Source organism: Rhopilema esculentum, chromosome 19 (genome assembly GCF_057945365.1).
Source record: "Rhopilema esculentum isolate cy_ngs chromosome 19, ASM5794536v1, whole genome shotgun sequence".
NCBI lineage: Eukaryota > Metazoa > Cnidaria > Scyphozoa > Rhizostomeae > Rhizostomatidae > Rhopilema > Rhopilema esculentum.
In genome coordinates, this window is record NC_142833.1 from 3736542 (window position 1) to 3758662 (window position 22121).

Sequence of the window (22121 nt, forward strand, 5' to 3'; positions counted from 1 at the left end):
ACCGAACCATACCGAACCGAACCGAACCGAACCGAACCGAACCGAACCGAACCAATCCAATCCAATCCAATTCAATTTCTTTTGATAATGATGCTTGGAAAAATGTGGTTTTGTATTAGAAGGAGTGTCTTTCTAGGCATGAAGTGTTTTAGTTTGAATCGCCATTCAGGGAAATTATTGAAAACTTGTCCCAAAAAACGATTCCTTTTACTTTGATACAGGCCATTTCATACAATTTTTTCATGATATCTTTTTCTTGGTTGATTTATGCAAACTCTTTTACTAGGTTGATTTATGAAAACTTCAAGGATCTAGTTTCACATAGCTCAGAACGATTCACAAAGACATTCTCTCTTTCGGCAGAATGGTGAATTGAAGATCTCCTGCGCAATATTTGATTTTAAATTATAAATTGTCAACAACCTGAGCAACTACTACAGCCAAAATTTATAGATGAGAGGAAGAAAATTATCTCTCTAGAATTAGATTATTGAATTATATTTTAGCAATTTTTCCAATTTGATCATTTCTGTTATAAGATCCTTGAAATGCGATGGCAGAAACAAGATGTAATACAATGCCGACGTTTATAGGTTGCTTGCTAAATAACATGCAAAATAAAAATAATTCCCTATCTCCAAGTTCAATTTATTCGTACGAAAATCTTTTAAGAAACTAAAGTCAATTACTACCAAGGTTGACAGTAAAACAGTTGTCTTTTTGTTTTATTAATTTGGTTTATCTAATGCTCTTAAAATCGACAGCTGCATGCCAATTCAACGATTATCTTTAGCGTTAGCTTTTTCGTACAGTTCTATTGCAATTACCTCATGAATAGCGTAAATTTGAGAAGCCAGACATAACTAAAGCTAATGGCAAAGAGCATCAAGACAATGCTTAGTTGTTCTATCCATTTCGAAATGTTTACATTTTATTGCAGATAGTAACGTTTTTAAAAAGAGAATCACACAAGCAAAGAAAACCATAAGAAATAAATTGATTTAGAACCATAAAGAAGCCGATAAGGTAATTAATATATCTCAAGAATAAAAACGTTGCGAACAGGCTACGAAACGTTTTGATTACGCCGAAAAGAATAAGTAACGTGAACGATTTGAACTCAATTTACTGTTTCGTCAGTTGTAAAAAGGTTGGAGAATTTTTGAAAAGATGTTTCCCCGACATTATACTTAGAATTTGGTCGTGATTCCTTTGAAAAACGTATCTAGTAATACAAAAGTAATATCTTACGTCAGGTTTCAAAACGACTGCACACAAAAACGCTGATTGCCACTGTTAAATACGATTTTGGAAAGCATTTATAGTAAGGGAAGATAATACTTTAAATCCAGTGATATTAAGCAGCAATTAGTACTTCCATATCAACAGAATATATATTGATTATTGGACCTCAATATAAGCAGCTATTGCAACTTCAAAATAGACAGATTCTTTACTGATCATAGGACTTCAATATAAGCAGCTATAAGCAGCTATAAGTACTTTAAAATAAACAGAAAATGTATTGATTATTAGATTTCATTATATACATCTATAAATGCTTCCAAATAAACAGAAAATTTATTGATCATAGGACGTCAAAATAAGCAGCTATAAGTACTTTCAAATAAACTTAATATATATATTGATTTTTTAGACTTCAATATAAGCAGCTATTAGTACTGCCAAATAAAAAGAATATTTATTGAACATTGGATTCAATATTAGCAGACATTAGTACTGCCAAATAGAAAGAATATTTATTGAACATTGGATTTAATATTAGCAGCTATAAGTACTTCTAAATAAACTGAATATTTATTGATTATTAGACTTCAATATTAGCAGCTCTTAGTACTCCCAAATAAAAAGAATATTTATTTAACATTGGATTCAATAATAGCAGCTCTTAGTACTCCCAAATAAAAAGAATATTGATTGAACATTGGATTCAATATTAGCAGCTATTAGTACTTCTTAATAAACAGAACATTTATTAATTATTGACCCTTGCAGATCTTTAATACCGTGACAACAGAATAACGCAATTCCGGCATACATTTTTCACTAGTTTTTGAACATTCTTTTTAACAATAAAAAATATAATAAACTATTGCATTGAGTGAGCGACACGCTAAACAGGAAAGCGTGACATCCGTAAAAAGGTAACAAGGAGAATGTTGCCTTCCCATAACTTTGCTTTGATAAGAGCAAAAATTTGTTCAGTTTGATAAGAGCAAAAACTAGAGAGTGTTTCTCTCGAATAAAAGGAGACTGGAATAAAAAAAGATATGTTCTGAGAGCTACACGTGTATACAACTTTGGGACAAGTACCCGAGTTGTGAAAAAATTAATTTTAAGCTCTAAAAGTCTTAGAGCACGAAAACTTCAGCTGATTTGATCTGCCGTCTCGCACCTCTTTCGCTCCCTGTTGAGCTACTGGGCCCAGAAACATTATTAACTGCATTCGTGGACTTATATGGTGTATTTAAGGATGGTAGTAATTGCCGTTTCTTTCGGAGAACCAATAAGAGATATTTGACGAGCCAACATATAAATACAAAAATCTAGTCTACCCTATGTGAAGGCTTAATCTTAAAGTAAATTGACTCTCGTTCAATAGAAACACAAGAAATCCCTAACGTTTTAATTTCTACGACAGCAACACCTACTGTTGCAAGCATATTTTTCACAAGGTAGCTTCGCATTCTAGTAAATAAATTCTTTGAAGATAGGAAAATGTATCCCAATTCTGTCTGATATCGTTCCATTTTTAGTAAGCATTATTCGGTATTGCAGGGTGGAAATGATAACAGGAACAAGCATCAAGGACAATAACGAAAAAGTGACAAGGATAATGACGAGAAAGAGGCAATCGTAACGCCAAAAAGAGGCAATGAAGAATTTCCAGCAACTTTTTTATAATTAAGGACAAGAGCTAAAATATTTAAAGATGGAGAAACGGGGGCTGCATGTAGCTCAAGCTAGCTTAAAGGTCTTAACTCGAATTTGAAGACTGTAGCGGATACAGACATATTCTCGACTGAAATCGCATCTTCCAATTTACCAATGTACGTTAAAAGGGAATTAGCCGGGCTGAGCGTAACACATGTGTCTAAAATGATATATTTTCATTTAATTAGACAGCCTTTTATCCAATTGACAAACCATAAGACCAGACTTGGATTTTCCAATTCAAGCTGTACGGCAAAATATGATGATTATTTCTTAAAAACGATTGGAAGTATCAATCCTATCTGATGAATTATCGACATATCTCATCTTATCGGCCACAAGCTCAAGCCATTGATCTTATTATCGCAAAGGGCTTCCATCAATTTGATGATTCAATCCCAGGTTTTCAGATTTTATCGCAAACATCAAATTTCCTCTTATGTAAATCGATACAATCAGCTTATCGCTGGCTCAAAGTGGTCGAAGTCATTTTTTGTCTTGCTAATGCTTAAGAAGCATATTTTATGTAATGCCTAAAAAGCATACTTTATCCTTCGCTAGTAAATGCGCTAGATTGTTAATTCAAGCAAAACAAATAAAGAAATCATCTTCATACCTTTATCTTCTTCTTTTATTCAGTGTTGTCTCGTAATTGACTTCTTTTATTTATTATTTTATTCAGTTTTGACGGCTCGTTCCCTCCATGTTAATTCTGAAAACAGGAACAATGCGAAACTGTTAACAGCCAAAATAAACAACATTTATTAAACTCGATACAATATTATATATACAAAAATATTCCCAATATTACAAAAGAATACTTTCAGCACAAAAAAATGTATATAAATATAAAATTGTTACTCTGTTACTGGGCATTCAAGGGTACTTTTTACTTTAAACAAACAGGATTATGTTAGAGGGATTTCTGGTTGTTTTATCGTCACTTATGCCTTCCATTTGCCTATTTTTAAGAAATTAATTTTTCTAGGTTATATTTATCCATACAACAGGATTATTGATTAAAAAAGGTTTTTTACATAAGCACTATTTAAATCAGGGTATCTTGCATCACAATATTTTGCCTTACAGGAGCATAAACGCAACCAACCCATACAGACACAGGACAAACAACACAATTCATCTCTTTGGTTGAATCTGGATCAGATTTTTCGATGAGAAATGTAAAAACGGAGCAGAACTAGGCCTATTTTCGTTTTCAATCACACACGTGTACGGATCATGCGTAAGAATCCGTACCTTAAAGTATCAATTGATAAATCAAATGCCTTTATACACTTTCGCTCAGACACTATCATTTAGAATCTGCTACTGTTTATTATTTTCAGTAGCGCAAGCAGGGGCTGTATATATCATATATATGCCAGAAGAGTTGGAAACAATATGCGAGGAACATTAACCTTTGAAGAACTATAAAAGAACCAACGGAGCAAAATGTTAAGAGGAGTTGGAAGACGCAATGGTACAGAAGTGAAATATGCCACCTACACAAGAAGGGGGCATTTACTCTTGGGGCCGGTCTCACCATCAAAGGGTCCGTGTAGCTGAAGAAATAATTTCCTAGGTTGACTTAGGCTGAAATCAATATTGTTGGGTAAGACAAAAACATTTATTTACAGGTATCAATTTCTTCTTCTTTAATCCTATAAATTAGACACTTCATCTTATTCTTCACCCACGATCGCAATTGGGGTGCTTCTATATAAAAGTTTGCAAAACAAGAACTCTTTCATGCCTGAGCTACTCAGTAGCCTATTACGGTTCCAGTAGATCTTCTTCCTAAAGTCACTGAAACTTGAAATTCAAGCAGATAATCATGCCATTGAATACCGCTGCTAGAAATATATTTACTTAAGTTTATGTTTATATTTACTAGAATATGATTAAGAATGGATGTGCCAAACGAAAAGGGTTAGAGGTTTTGTTCTGGTCGAAAACCAGTTCCCCAATCAGGAAGATCAGAGAAAAAAATTGAGAAATGCGTTTGAGAAAGATATCAAGACATGAAAACTAAAAAGAAAGTCGCAGAAGAGAGATTATTGTCAAGAAAACATTTGTAATTTAATGACATAATTGCGAATTATGGCAAACATATTAATAACAAATCGATATAGATGAAGAAGAAGAAAAAGGCAAAATTAAAGGAAGTGTTTTAGAAAAAAGAATAAGAATAAAAAAAGGAAAAGAAAAGAAAAGGAAAGAAGAAAATAAAACAAAAAAGAAGCAAAGGCAATCAAGAGCAAAACGACTGGAAAAGAAAAATAAGAAAAAACACAAAAATAAGAAGAGGAATTGAAAAAAGAGAATGTTGAATAGAAAAACTAAGATAGGAAAGAAGCGAAAAGGAAATCTTTCACAATTTTGAATCTTAAAAATTGCAATATTAGCAAAATAATTATGCTTTTTTTTCTTTCTTCAAGTCATTTGTTCTTAATAAATTTTCCATAATTCTAAAAGTAAAATACGAAATTTATACCCAATAAGAATTTCCATTTAATGACAATTGTGAAATATTCAAATGCAGCAGTACTGTATACAAAAAAGGTAAAAATAATCTTCAAAGACTTTATGGCTAGTGTTAATATTCAGAAAACATTCAGTAAAATGCTGGTTATAAATAATATTGAGATTAGACGCTATCTTTTTGGATAAGAAAAACAAAGCAACAAAATCAGGTAAAAAACCAGGAAGAATGAAATACAAAATTATACATATTTCTATGAAAGGAAGAAAGCTGGAAAAGAACGTGCAACCCCAGTTCCACTATACGCCTACTCCAACACATGAACTAAACCGTATATTCTTTGATAAAATTATCAACAAACACATACCATAACATATTTCAGGATAAGTATGCAGATTCAGTCACTAATTGAAACACAAGGACTTTTTAGAGACACAAAAAAGTAAAAGAAGAAATTCTGAAAAATAGCTTTATCGGCTGTCTGAAAGTTTGGTCCATGAAAGTGTCCAGTTTATCACATAAAAGTGTCCAAACTACCATGGATTTGTAACACCTCCTTGCGATTTGAAAGTTAGCTTAAACAGGCCATCACAAAAAGTTTCTTTTCTGTCGATCCTCGAATTGTTTACAGAACTATGAGAGCCCTTACATCAATTCAAAAGTCGTGTTCCTACAACTCGAACGAGTTGTGTTGTTTATGGAAAAACGTGCCAGCGTGGCTCTGGCTACGTAGAACGCACAAACCAAAAATTGGGGGATAGGTTAAACAAAATGTTCATTCCAACATACGAAATAAAAGTGCCACTTAAAGTAACAGCCTCCTTAGGTATCTTGTAGGTGCAAACACTGGGAAAACAAGTGATTCTGGCAATATCTTTTAGACAACCCAAATTATTTCAAAGTCTTTAATGACGGCAAGGTTCAGGTACTTGACAGAGCCCGGTTGTCTTGTCATCTAGCAGTTTTGGAATAGATCTACATACAAACGAATAAAGCCGCCATTGTGTAGACAGAAAGCGTTGGTTTTCCATCTTGGACTCCAGTGGGGACTTTCTACGCACATGGTACAGGCACAGGATACTGATTGGACACTTACACTGGTCACGTGCTTGTTTTTTCTGATTGGCCTATTTCGATCCACAACTGGGTAAATATCTTTCATCTTGTTCTTTCTCATCCTTATTGTCACGTTTTATACCCTGAAAAAGCTTTTAGTATTTTGTGAAACGAATAAGTCACAATGACCTCTTTTTTCTAATCTCTTTATTTCATTTCAATTTAAGAGGAAATAGATACCTAGTCGTATAAAAATTTCTACCCCATAATGAAAAAAAGATTTTCAGGCAGTTTTTCAAGGTTGACAGTGATCAGTAATAGGGCGTCTTAATTTTTTGTCAACTTTATGCCCGGCTTTATATACATCGATTCTTAAAAAACGAATGTGGGCGACTAATCGTCTAATAAAAGTACTTCCACCTTATCTTGGAAAGAAGCAGTTTCCGAAGGCTAAGGGTGATCAGTACGATAAGCACTTAACATTTTGGCATCTCAGGGATCCTTTTCTTTTAGACGGTTTCTTATAATAGAATGAGTCTGCTTATAATTTACCGTTTAAAGGCAGTCTGTCCCCTCAATGATTGGCTAATTTGAACAATTGGTCTTCCCGCCTTAACGGATTACGCTGCTCGAGGTGGCTGGCCTAGCTGCGGTAGTGGACGACATTTGAAACTGCAAGCAAAATGCTATCGGAAATGGCAAGAGCAAGATGGAATGATGATGATGGAAGCATTTCGTTTCCCTGTTTACATATCTGTCGCAAAAACCAAACAGGGTACCAAATATTTCTAGCCACAGCTCCACTACAACGGGAAAACAGCGATTTGATTCAAAAGCTCTGGAATCAAAGTTGTATCTGATTGGTTTGAATTGTCTAATTATCGATCAAGCTCAACGGTACGTGAATTTCACTCCCGTGAAAAGAAAGTTGAGCACAATAAGGGACAGACTGCTTTTAACTTGTCTAATCCCAAGATATCCTTCAAATTTTGCTTCAATGACAGTTCTTGAAAAACTTGAGGGTCTCCCAGGGAAGATATTTGTTACCGTGTTCCATTTTAAAAACAACCAATGTTCCCGTGTTCCCGTTGAAATATAAAAAAAGTTCCCTTGTTCCCTTAAACTATTAAAAATTTTCCCATGTTCTCAATGGAAAATTTTAGTTGTTCCCGTGTTCCTGCCCCATTTTTGGCCAAAACTCCTGCGAGACCCTCAAACTTGGCTTTTCCTTATCTTTCCTGACGTCTTATTTCTAATCTATTACATCTCTTAAACTTTGTTCATTCAGCGGATTGAGTTTGTCCATTCAATCGTGAATTTTAGGAGTAGGTCAGAGCCATTCATATCTGAGCACATTTTATGTCGGCAAGGTGGGCTTAGCAGTATTAAGTAGCATAAAACGTTACATTAAATAAAACCAGAAATTTTCTTTCATAAGGCATTCAAAGATGTTTTCCCTTCAAAACCAAAAAACATTTCAACAGGAAAAGGCACATAACAACAGAACAAAAACCATCTGAGAAATAAATTGTCATTAAAGAATTCGTGTTTTTGTTGAGGGTAGCATTGTCAATCATCATTACGTTAAGTAGGGTATGGAAGTAGTTTTTTGGGGATAAAACTAAGATTAAATGAAAGAATCGATAAGACCTAAGAAAAATGCACACAGGCTATCTTGAACATGCACACAGGCTATCTTGCATATGAACAAAAGGAGAACAAATTTGAAGTCAATAATATGGGATAAACATTTTAGAAATGACCAATCCAAGCCACTCAAACAAAACGACCTACGTCAGCAAATAGGAGTACTTGAAAGAGAGAAGGAAAAATTGATATTATTTACCAACCTCCGACACTCTACTTTCTCTAACAATATTTTACTAGGGTGCTTGACATTTGTTCGATGCTTAGATTTTTCAAGGAATTTGTTTGGCGAGAAATGTGAATAAGGGCACGGGCATCGATTAGAGCAATCAAGGTATTGTATTCAAATGTCATAGAAATCAGGACAGCTAGACCATGCTATCCCTGCCACTGAAATTGGGCGTGTTTATCTTTTGTTTTTAATGTAAATCATTTTATTGTATTCTTTTCTTACTTTTATAACTTGTAAATACTTGTAGTGTGGCGAACTATACATACATACATATGTAGACGTGGACCGCGAACAAGGGCTAATTTTTTTCTTTCTGTTCCTAAACTTTCCATAACTCCAAGGCTGGATTGTTGTAAATTTGTAATTAAATTATTAGGGTGTAAGCAGTGCAATCGCAAGTTATTGTGCTCAAGGGGAATGTTCAGCCCCCATTTGCCAACAAAGTAATTGAGCGATTTTTGATGCCGTTGAAAATTCACCGACAAAGCACCGTAACATGGCGAAGCACTCCTCATCTTTGAGATGAAAATTTTTGAGGAGGTTTCATAACTTTGTTAAAAACTAAATTTTACAGTACCTCAGCCTCAGCTTGTTCTTAGTTTGTTCTTGAGTTCTAACCAAATTCAAAGCTCGTGTTTTTATAACGTTGTTCTTTTTAAAAAAAAGTGTAGCAGGTAACATGAACGTTTCAAAAATAGTTCAAAAATTCTAATTTATGATCTTATCTCTACCCATGTCTCTAAGTTATAAAAAAGGGGAAACAGCAAACTAGTTAATCAAACAAAAACAGATACCTGACAATTACTAGTATCTGTTCTACAGAAAAGAGACAAAAAAACTTAATTTCGAAAAAATAAAAAAAAAATTGTAATATGAATGATTTCAAATTTGACATGCAAATACGCAGGCTTTGTAAAGTTTATACAATCTATCGACGTGATATTGATGCAGTAATGATTGACTTAAACATAATAATGATCTATATAATTTTAACATAGCAAATTATCAATGCCTGACCATGACTTCACATCAAACAGATTTGAAACGATTCTGAAATTTCCTATTTCCACATTGAAGTTTACATACGAAAGCTTTCTGCTTCCCACAGTGAAAACTCCAAAGATAAACTAAACTGTTGATTATCTAAGCCTGTTAATACATTTTGATTATCCTATGCTTTACTCGAAAGACATATTTGCAAACATCATATGAAAACATTTCCAGGAAAGGGACAAATCAAATTCGCAAACTTAAGAAAGAATTATAGCACTCCGCTACCCACTGGTTCGTCTAAGGCTGCCAAATCCAAAAACAAAACATATTTGTTACAAAATCGCAGCATTTTGTTTTATACAAATCTACATCTCCAATATTTTTAGAAAATTTTTATTGATTTCAGTCTAATGACCAGTATTGTTAGATCGACATCCTTAGTGGCTGTTCTATATGAAAAATTTTTTGCCCACTTCAATACACGCCGTCTTTGCAAAGTAAAGTTTGAATAGGCTTCCAAAATGATAATGTCACAAAATATATTTTATAAGCTTTTTATTTGCACGATGTAAGTGAGAAAAAATTGATCAAATCTCTCTAAAATCTTTCGTGATCTTTCGTCGTCAATGCACTGTAACTCGACCTCAGTTCTAACGAACCATGCAAGAAAACGGTTTTTGATTTGCAATATGTTTGTCAATTTGTCACAGATTAAACTAATTTTGCATATTTATTGCAGCTTATATGGTCAAAAAGTCAAAAATACTGAGAACAAATTTTGAGAAAATGATGTTTTTTGATGACTTTCTGAGAACAGTGCTGCCACAATGTGCTTTCGAGAATATATTTATGATGTATTAGGCCAACTGAAAATGAATTATGGACTTTGGAAGCATTTCAGAATTGCAGGGGCGCAAAGATGAAGGGACACTTTGTCGCATAGAAGAATGAGCTACTCTGGATTTCCCTTCAGTTTATGTTAATGCTTTACCATTATGAAACATGAGAATATACGTGGCAGAGTTTTCAGATTTTACTCTGGTAGGCTTTTTCAGATCAAAAAACCTTTCCAAAACCGTAACCAGTTCTGGATCTATGTTACCGCGTAATAAATGGCAAGATTACTTGTGGATGCCCTGTCCTATGTCGATCGACTTACTTCATAAAACTTCAAAGCCATAAACTTTTTCTGTGGGTAAAATTCTATCAGCCAGCTTTGAATACTGGGTAGGAAAAAGCAATTTTCCTTAGTATTTAGGAAGGGTGACGCTACTATCACGCTAACCGGTGCACAGTTTTGCATTTCGCCTAAGTTATTAAAAATTAAGGCTACACTTGAAAGGCCAAAACAGGTTCCTTGAGAGTCATGAAAAGGAGGGAGGGCTGGGAAAGACAGATTGATTTTTCGATGTTCTCGTTAAATAAGGGACCCAAGATTTTTACCAGGTGTTATATCTAGACTTAACATTAACCCAGAGACCAACACTAAATGCAAATCACTTGCATTCATTGCGAACTTTGATTTACAAGAAGGTTTTATAACAGGAAGGGGGCGAGTAATTAAGAAATACAGCATAAGATAAATTGGGATTTCTGGCAAAGAAGGAAAACAAATCTTGAATTTTTCAAATTTTACAAAAACAATTTTTCAATGACATAAGACTACAAAATTGACTACGGAAAAAGTTCCACGTGAGACATTTCAGCCTTGTATATTTCTTAAGCATACAACTTTCTTTCTGTGGGAATAATCCTAGTGTCCAGTGTCGTTAAAATCAAAACCTCTGTAGAATCTCTGGAGACAATAAGAGCCAAATATATAACATCGGGACAAATACTTAACCCGGTCAAATGTCAAGAGGACTGAATGGCGGTTGTTCTCAAAACCCTGACCTTGTGAAAACTGAAGAAAACAAACGCTCCCCGCAAAACAGTTGCTTCATACAAACGACAAGATGGCATAATTAGAAAAAAATTGATTTTATCAAAATAGATAGAAAAAACCCCATGAGATTGAAGTTGTTATTGTAATCATCATGAGAAAAGCGTTTGATTAATATATCTCAATTGTGTGAGTAAAAAATCTGACTCAAAAGTTTGATCAGAATTATGTACTAAGCTGATATTCCCTTTTTTTTGAATAAGATCTTAAGCATGTATGCTGCCTTGTTTCAAAAACAATGAACACTGACTGTAGATAAATCAAATATTTGCAAAATAACAAGAAGGAATTAATCAAAAGTACGCGATTTAACACTAAACGATCAAGAGACAATTTGACTCATGTTAAGAGAGAAAAAAATCAACAACATAGCTATTAGAAATTTAAGCTGCCACCACATGACACTAATCCACCATGCCTGCATGGTATTCAAAAATCTGCATTGATATTTACTAAACACGATTTCGTGTCTCTTAGCAACTTCGAAATCTATTAACTGTTCCGCTTTTACATAGCAACAAAGTATTAAATGCAATGGTAGGTGATCTCAAATTCAAAAAACCCTGAATTGAAAACATACTTCATATGACAAGAAAGAGAAAAAAGTCCCAAGTACTTGCAATGAATGTATATAATCATAACAGTGAGACTGATTTTAGAGTTTTGGAAACAAAACAGCACTCCTAAAATTTTGCAGAAAGTTGTATTGACTTTCATATTCAAATTCTCTTTATGTTTTTTTAATAAAGCATCATACGGTTATAAAGGAAACCACTTTTTGGTATCCATAAAAAAAAGGTAGCCGGCGAATGGGTATAGTAGAAGGATAATGATGCTAAATGTGCTGATAATTTAGTATCTGATGAAAAAATACAAAATGCCAATAAAACCTTGCCTGGTGTTCATAACAAGTAAAACATTGTATGCTTCAACTGAGTTTTAATGAGGAATTGTAACTATTATAAATAAAATTAAATAATGAATCCAATTTAGGAACCTGCCTCGCCTTTTTTGTATCAATGACTTTCTTCGTAAAACGAACTTTAAAATTGCTCATACATTACAGCTTTATAGATATGATGGGTGCCTGATACAAATTACTTCAATCAAAATCTACAATTTTAAGTTTTAAAAAAACGATTTTCATGTATCTACAACATTTTATTTATTTATTTAATATGGAAGATAAGCTAACTTAAAAACTGCTTGGTCATAATTTAAGACTCTAAATAAGAATGACATTGATAAATATTGATAAGAATTATATCACAGCACATGATAAGCTAACCCAACAATGAAGAACTAAAAGTTGAAATGAAAAAGTCAAATGAATTATGTACATCATACAAACAAATTATTTGTAACAAGAGCCATGAATCTAATATTATGTTGAGCTAACCTTTTTAGGGCAAGCTTTAGCTTTTATATTTTCATTTTTATTAAAAGTATTAACTTTATTGATATTGGGAAAGAGGTCAAGAGAATTGGTCAAGAGGCTAGATTTCTGACTGATTGTGGAATGGTGGCTATGGAAGCAAAACCAAATCAAATTTGACTAAATCAACTATTACTTGGAAAAGTTAAAAACAGGCAAAAATAAGTTACTAATGAATATGGACAAAAGCAATGTAGTAATATATACAAAACCAGTAGTTATGTGCCTTTATTTACCTCAGTATTCTCAAGATTAAGATGTTTTGGTTCTTAAGATTATAGGTACTAGTTGGGATATCTTTGTTATTTTCTAACTTTTCCCAATTTGGTATTGTTTGATTTTAAATAGCAACTTTGAATAGCAATGCAATTTAGTGTATTTTGGAATTATCCTCTATCAACTTTCTTGTAAAGAGTTGAAAGAGCTAAGATTTAAAAAAGAGTATATTTCTTATTGAAGACAGAATTCTGGAAAGTTGTTTGCTCTAGTATGAATAAGGTATGACAACAGCAAGTTGGCTCAATATATTCATAACTGCACTTTGTCCAGCTAGTCTATTCCTTATGCACAGTTGAAACTGACAGAATTATAGCAGTAGACCATCAGTCCATTTGGCCTGAAATGGCCCCCCAAAATTTAAGTAAAAAAACTGTTCATTATGCTGGCATATTTTTAAAAAAATATGGATCAGTCCATGTAAACAGGGACATAAAAATATCAATTTGCAACAATCTATGTCAAACCAGAATGTAATGGGATTTGAGCCCTGTGAAAAACTTAATGCCCTAGCTGGCCTACAAAGAATATTGAAATTACACCAGAAAAAATAACAAATCACTCAATTTTGCAAGCAAATTTGGGGCTTGTGAGCTGCCATCAAATGCTGAGCAGTTCAATTCTGCAAAAACTGTACAAAGTTGAACAATTTTCAAACATATCATAAAATTCCAATTTGATAAATTATTGAGAAATATTAAGGAAGGTTGACATATTTGTAAAGAAGAGTGTTTCATGTCAGGAATTTGACTTGAGCATTTTGCAATGATATGTTGGATTTGAGACTATTTTGATTTTCCCACCCCTCCTGTACCATATATACCAAAACTTCATTGCCTAGATTTTTGGTAAATTAGCACAACCATGCCTTTATGTACAAAGCCCAATGTTTAAGATTGGTGCAAAGTTACCAAGAAAATGCTAAGTCAGCAAAATGTGTAGCTGGATCTATTTGAAGCTGGAACTAAGTTTAGATCATACCCTGTTTAAGAAAAAGTTTTCCACAGAATTTGCCCAAAGTAAACATGTGCTCATTTGTAAAGGGGCTGGGCACATCTGCACATCTGAAAATTTTCATAGTACAATATAGTGTGTCAATGAAATTTCACCTTGATGCTTCATCACACACAAACCTGGCATCAATTTTTATTTAAAATTGAATATTCCTACTCACGTAAGAGTAAGTTGATACTTGCCAGCAACAGTACATGATTTTATTGTGGCCTTGTGTTCACTAAATGTTCAACCTGTATCAAAACCTCATAGAAGGTGATTCTGATCATCAGTTATGCATGATGGAGATGGATTTCTTGCTGAACCATGTACAAAATGCCAGGGTGCATTCCATGTACTTAGGCCCGAAGATCTTCGGCACACAACCAGGTTCTTTTAGGCCTTCAGCAAACAAACCAAAAGAAAAATTTTTGGCGTACTTGAAATTTTCATTAGTTGGCATGCTAAACATGAAGCCATGTACATAGTTAACGTAAAATAAGGACTCATACACCACATTTTTCTCTGATGATCAGTTTTCTTTGTCTGGCGCAAAAATTTTTACAGTTCTACTAACTCAACTGCTTTTATATTTTTGGCGTACCTAAACAAATGCCCAGGTGGACCTTCGCCTGTCTGCAGAGTATGGCACTTTTCGACAAGATCTCCGGTGTGCACGAGCAAAAAGCCTGGTGTGCCGGTGTGCACAACCAAAAATGTCTGGTGTGCTGGTGTGCACCAACTATTTTCCCCTGTTGTGGTTAAAATTTGTGAATTTGCATTTCACCGTAAAAATGTGTGTGAAGTATACTGTTGAAGATAGCGCAAGTTTTTATTTGTATATTTGTCAAGTAAGATTCATGATATCTCAAATTGTTCATACACAACTGTGCTTGTTTTTATCAGCTGACATTTTCTATGGGACCACACCACACCACACCCATGTTAGTGGCCACACCCAAAAATACCTGTTGTGCAACAGGTTTTGCACAAAAACATCTCCGGTGTGCACATGTCATACTCTGCAGACTGGGACCTCCGGCGTACAGTTGACCTGGAATGCACCCTGGACAAAATGCAGCCTATTTATAAGCATCTTCTAAAATTCCAAAAACATTACAAACACAGTTTTGAACAAACATCTTGATCCTTACCTCATACCTGGAAGTTTCAATGCCAGATTTCCGCAACCATATTCTACTTTCAAGCCATTTATGCTCACATAGGACTTCGCCCACCATTTTCCTGCCATTCTCCCGCCTCATCAACAAAAACATGGTATCGAGGCTAAAACCTGCAAAGCTCCTCGACGGCATACGGCACTGCATTGCTCAATGGTCAGTGGTACATTACCATACAATCTTTGAAAACCAAACCTCTTCCATATTATTGTATCTTTTCTTATATTTTGGCCTATTTCTTTACTTTATAGGAGGAATTTTTTCCATAAAGGCCTTTTTTCGATTCCTTTCTGTGAAACAAAAAGTCGTCCAATGGCTTTATGGCATTTTTTGCGGTACAGAACTTGAAAATGGCTTCGAAAATAGCAACCTTTTCACAACATACTATTAATTAAAGCTTTTTCATCTGTTTCGTTCTCAGAGTATAAAATTTCAGAATTTTTTTTGTTATTGTTAATTGTTCAGAATATCAGAAACAGGGGCGGATCCAGAGAAAATTTGAAGGAGGGGCAGTTGGTAATGGGGGCGACTGCCCCTAGTTGCCCCCCCCCCTAAATCCGCCACTGATCAGAAAGTGCCTATTTCGATCCACAACTGGGTATATATTTTCCATCGTATTCTTTCGGACCCTCATTCTGACGTTTGGGCTCCTTGACAGAACAAACTAAGCCAGAAAGACTTACATTCTAATAATCAAAATTATTTCCTGTGCATTTGTTTCTCGACCTGCAGCCAGTTAGGTGTAGCATTTTACAGCTGAAACTTTTGCACTTCTTAAATTTTGATTCTATCTTTTTCTTTCAAGGCCTCACAAAATTAAAACAATTTGACACCAGTTTTGTTGTTTCCATTATTCAAAGGAAAATTGGGCAGATTCGAGCCACGCGAACTTCATTTGTTTTTTCTCATAGAAGAAACGAGCAGAATAAGCTAAATCCAATCTTTTTTACTGACGCTGTGACATTTGAAGGTCCAACAATGGATAACATTTTCTCAAGCCTATGGAGACCAGGCTTTTCTAGATGCATTCCACAGTGAAGATATTGTGGACTAACGGCTTGAAAAATCTCATGAAGTCAAGTAGCAATTTCAAGTATCATTCAGCTTTTTTCAAAGAACAGGAAGTAACATGAAATAGGCTCAAGAGATTTAACTCTATTTTTGCACTTGACCCAAAGCAATTGTAAGTTTCTTCCAATGATATGCGCTTGTTTCGAATACGACAGTTAAGAGGCCATCCTCATTGTTTGCTTTCTATATCATATTCCCACAAAGCTATTTTTGTTATTTTCTTTTTTGAAATAATTCCCACAATAAACAATTTGACCTGCGACAATTTTTATTTGGAAATAGATTGAAAGAGTATTAGAGTCATCACGTTCAAATTGGTCATTCATTGACAAAATAAAGATAAATTATTACTATAGCAAACATCTAAGTAATGATATTAATTTGATTTATCTTGATGTCTTAAATAATTGAATAATAGTGAAAGCTGTACAATACACAAGCAACAATGAGATTAATTTTACTATCTGCAAATCTTTGCTCTGAACAAAATAAATAACATGTAAAATAATTTGATTTGAAGTCCTGTGACCTAGATACACTTTTTATAAGAAACTTTGAGAATTCATCGAACATTATTTTTAAAAAAGTATATTGTGCGTCATAGAGCAGAAGATTTTTGCTGTGAAAATCTACTTCACCGATTTCAGCAAAAAGCTGGGTGAGGGAGCTTTGCTTCAACCATTTTCAAGAAGCCACACCCATGGACATACACCCGTGGCCACACACCCGTGGCCACACACCCATGGCCACACACCCGTGGCCACACACCCATGGCCACACACCCTTGACCACACTCAATATACTTGCTTTGTGCAAAACATTTTCTGCTGTAAAAAATAATTGACGGACACAAAAGATTGACATGAAATTATTCATTCACGTATGTTCTTTAGCGCAATAAAGATTGGGGAATACAGAATCTTTCCAGCCACACCTGTGCAAGCTTTTTTGCGCAGGCAGAGCTCCCCGAAATCCCTCTGAAAATTAACAAGTGAGCCCTCCAAAACCCTTCCATAGCACCCAAGCTAAAAAGTTCTTGCTGACTTGAGGCGAATCGTCACGAAACTAAAGTCAAGACTTGCTTTGCAAAAACCCTTTTTTGAAAATATGGCTTGTCCATGACATATTCAGGAAAACTTTATTTATTCTCAATGGGAAATTTTTTATAGGACATGTTTGTATAGATGATTGAATAAACTTCAGCACTCCTCACATTTATTCTGTTGTATTGACTATCGGTTGTGAAAAATGCTTTCTTTTGTTCCTAAAAAGTCTTGCAAAATTCATATGTCTGCTTTATAAGCATGCTTTAACGAAGAAGATATCCCTAACAGTTTTGTCTTTATTGAAAATCCATGGATTTTGTTGTCAGTTTTTTCAATTAGTACATAGAAGAGCACTATAAAGCAAACTTTTCTTATCAAATCCTTATTCTTTCTAAATTTAATGTAAACAATACCATTGAATTAGGAAGGAGCATTTTTGTATCTTTTTCCTCCTTTAAGGCATGTTTTATTGCCTTTGAATTTAACTTGACTCATCCTAGTAAAATTTATAGCTAAAAGCTTTTCAAACCGATGTTGATATAGAGAAATATTTTCTTCAATTCCCCTTGTAAAAATAAGGCATTATCCACAGATAAGAAAATTTGGCGATACCTACAGAAGTAGATTTTTAAGATCACAGGAGAAGGAATAAAATTGGCAATACATTACTAAAATGTTGGCCAAATGACAACTTGTTTAATTCTTATGCTCAGTAAAGATGCTCTTATGCAAGATATAGGGCAAGAATCACTTCCTTACACCCTATAGAATTTGTCGCACTAGGAAATGAATGTTTGAAGAGAAAAAATTTATTGTATCATCAATGAGCCTACGTTGTCATCGAGTCATCAAGACTGAATTTTGCCACTGATGCATAGGCGTACTAAAATCACCCAATCTGCCAAAGGAATGGACTGAAAAAAAAACCCTTTTCCCTACCATTTTCGACGAACCTATTTTACCAAAATTTGCTTCCTGCAAATAGGCTTAGGTCGACTTCTTGCTAAAATTTTATATGATGATTGAGTCGTTCATATCATTATAAATGATATTCAATGCAAAAGAACCTTCGGCCTTTAACAAGGGCTGTAGAAAAGTTGGGCTAAGAAGGCTCAGGGGGGCTCAGGGAACTCAAGGGGCTCTAGCCCTTCTTCTACTTTTCAAAGGGGGCTGCACCCCCTCCTCTTTTTCTAAATAATTCTAAATTATCATGACTAATTTCTGGCAGGATCAAATCGTTGAATGGACCGACACTACTTTTTAACATTTGCATTCATGTCATTATTATGTTTAAGATTCTTTTCTTTAAGCAACAGGTATAAATTGGAAAATGATTTAACCCTAGAAAATATGGAAAGGTAGAGAAATTTGATAATGAGGATCCCTGCAAATGAAAACAACTGAAACGTTCATTTTGTTAACAACAAAGAGAAAGCTCTATGCCGCCCTCCACCCCCCCCCCCCTACATTTTTTGGCTCCACTCTACTGCCTTTAACCTACTTTGTTCTATTTGGTTGGAATAAACTGTAAATGTCATTGAGAGGCTTTTTAAAAGTGCTTGATCACATTCAGTTTTGTCATGACATCTCTATATCAAAATCAAGCAACTGAAACTTAATGCTTTACTGTTCCCATTCAAGTCGATCTTGAACTTTAAAATTACTACCAAACTCTTTCTGAGACTAAGAGTACTCGATTGTCCTTAGATATACGCTATTAATAGACTGGCAATGTTTATCTTAACAGTAAATACCTTGAAAAATCTTCTCAAGGGATTTGGATTTTGTAAATCTGGTATTGTCAATAGTCTTTCATATTGCGATGAATGCTTTAACATTACCAAGTTGGTACTCTGACATAGTGTAACTAGCTTAACAAGGGCGGTAGCGGATCCTTTCAGGTTTTCGTGCTTTAAAATGTACTTAAATATCATTAACCGTAAAGTAACATAGTTACACATCATGACTCGGCTTTCTTATGCGTTGCTAAAAGGAGTTCTTCGAGGATCATCTTCTTAAACAATATTATCTTATCCATGGATTACGTATTCGTGAAAAATGCGTGAGTATAGGAACTTTTGTGCAAAGGTTTCTGGACTGATGATATAGCACAGAAGTGGGAGACGGCAGGTTCTCAAAGGGTAAACTAAAAAAAAGGGGTTTGTTTATTTTGGCATTTAGGCAAATGGGACTGGCAAAATAATTCTAGGACTGCGATGGATAGGATTAAGTGTTTGAATTTTTGGGACCACATTTCACAAGAGTTAAACAACGCCTACAGAGAACACGATTTTGCTTTAAAAATTGCTTTGAGCTTTGATCCGAACCCTAATTCAGAACTCTCGTCCCTTTTTTTATCATGTTGTTGGTGATAAGGAAAATATTTGCTGCCATGAAGTATAAAGGAGTCATGAAAATACATTATAGGTGCCATGAAAGAAAGAGGGTTAGTTCGTGAGAGGGGCATCTCCCTTTTTACTGAATATTTATTTGTAAAGCTGTTTTAAGGAAACAGGCTCGAAAAAGCTACTCGAAAAACGTCACTGTGCTTGTCCCAACCTTTTCACATTACTAAAATGCTAGCCTTTTGTTACTATACCATGGAGAAGAAGCCAATTCGTAAGAGTGCCTGATTGCAGTGTTGAAGTTAACTGGTTTGATACGCAGACAATAAGTGGAGAAACTAATGCAGTTTGAACGAGATGACTTTTAGAGAGGAATATTGTCAGTAGTTGGTGATATATTAGAAAAACAGTTCCTGGCCAATATCGATTATAACTATAGTATAAACGAAATTAGGCTTACTAAGCGAGGGAAATTAATTTTATACATCCATTTTTAAAACATTGTGTGATATTTAGCAACAAAACTCAGCTTTCAAACAATTTTCTGTCACTAACTTCACTTTTTTGAGTTTTGTTCCTTCTCAAGCTTATGGTTCTCTTTACAGTCAATATGAAATATACAGCCAGTTTGGGATATTTTCTTAATCTGCCTATTCCATGCGGAAAATTTTGTTTACTTTACCAAACACCGCCAAGGGTAAACGATAAAGACAGAGAGTTCAAATTGGCTCACACACGCGACCTCATTTTGAATTGAGCGCCTCTTTTTAAGAATCTTTGGTTTAATTAAGTGGTTATTTGTAAACCATATTGATGGAATACAGATATGAGCTTTAATAGGAAAACATCTTCCCTACTAAATATTTTATTGATATATGTAGTATCCAAGCGCAAGTTTCAATGTAAAATACCAAAACATATGATGACCTATATGACATGATGACAAACGAGCGCGTTCCATCAGCATGTGAGCTGCCTAGATCGTATAGTTGTTTACATGTCCTAAATCGTTTCATGTTTGGTTTCTTTAGATTCTAACCGTAATTTAAAAAGTGTGGGAAAGCTATCCAAAATAACCATTTACTCAAGAGAAAGAAATCTTAGCAAAAAGGAGTTGCTGAGTAAACTGCTGATAATGGCGGCTTTGCAACCATATTCTATGATACCGCTAGATAAGTTCACCGCATTATTGTCCCAATCAAATGATGCAATCAATGTGAACAGTTGCGAATAGAAACGGTTTGCGTAGGGCCAATCGGCTAACGTGGGAATATCCTTATCAACGGTCATCGATATTGACCTTTCGTCTACGAGCGAAAGCTGTGGATGCAGACAACAGTCAGTGCATACGCCGACAGTATGAATACCATTAAGAGTTTGAACGTCAGAGAAGACTTAAATGGCAATTAAAAATGGCAGTTTATGCAGATAAAAGTTATACGAAAAGAGAACGGACTATGGAAAGAAAAAGATAAAGAGTTAATTTTATTTAGTTTAGTATTCAAAGAATGCATTCAAACCAAATATTTTCAAGAAAGTCTTTTGATAAAGGCGCTGATCAGCCCTAACTTAAATTCCAAATAAGTATAACGGTATATTTTGTGACGACATCTCCCAAAAAGCCATTAGCAATCGCGAATTTTATTCATAAAACTGATAAAAAAACAAAAAGAATGATGCTTGATTTTTACCCATGGTAGAAAGTGCTAGGTATAACTGTTGGATCAATTGCCATTTGTGAGTACTTACATAGACACCATTCCAACAATGAAACTCTAAAGGAGTTAAACTGGAAAGACACAGGCCATTTTTCTCACATGATGTCAGTCTTTGAATGATTGCTTTGGGTCTTACTGCAAATAAAGTAATGGTCTTGTCTTCTTTAATAACAGTCAATTTATCTTCTTTTTCAAGTATGCAATTGTAACGTGAAATTTCATTTTTTTCCTTGAAATAATTGGCTGGAATTCAGCCATCCCCTTTCTCTGAAATAAAATTTGATTAACCGGCCACTGACGTCAATGATTCAAGATATTTAGCAGGGACTTTAAAAAAATACTAAAACAATTTTTAAACAATAAGTTTTTTTAACACTATATCTCCTATGTACACAACAAGTAATGTTTCAAAAACAGCCGGTTCTCTCGACATTCAACAGTTAACATCATTGCTCATTCCTTAAAGTCCCAATGAGCGTGGTTTTGTCCTTTTTCAGACTATTTTTCTCGCTATAAATCATTATATCTTCTTGAGCAAAAGCATCATTACTCATGCCTTGAGATAAAAGAAGTCTTTATATCCAGATCAAAATTACATCTTAGCCTACTTTAAAACCTCAAATACGGATACCATTTTGAATTTGATTTGTCTCACTTTAATTTGAATTACCATTAATTTGTAGTTGGTAATCAATAGACCCACTAGCATGGAGGTCCAGACTATGCGTGGCTGTACGTCAAGAAGTTAT

At 34.4% G+C, this 22121-nt stretch overlaps 1 protein-coding gene across 7 annotated transcripts in view; it reads right to left on the reverse strand.

Moving 5' to 3' along the window:
* Positions 1-15384, reverse strand: part of LOC135687950 (uncharacterized) — a 106614-nt gene extending 91230 nt beyond the window's left edge. For 2 of the 7 annotated variants that reach the window (XR_016144955.1, XR_010516318.2), the window contains exons 1-2: positions 15166-15384; positions 3572-3667 (exon numbers count right to left, since the gene is read on the reverse strand). The gene's annotated coding sequence lies outside the window, so the exon portion shown is untranslated. The remainder of the gene's footprint in view (positions 1-3571; positions 3668-15165) is intronic. The other 5 variants (XR_016144956.1, XR_016144957.1, XR_016144954.1 and 2 more) reach the window with 4 other exon arrangements.
* Positions 15385-22121: the final 6737 nt, after the last annotated feature.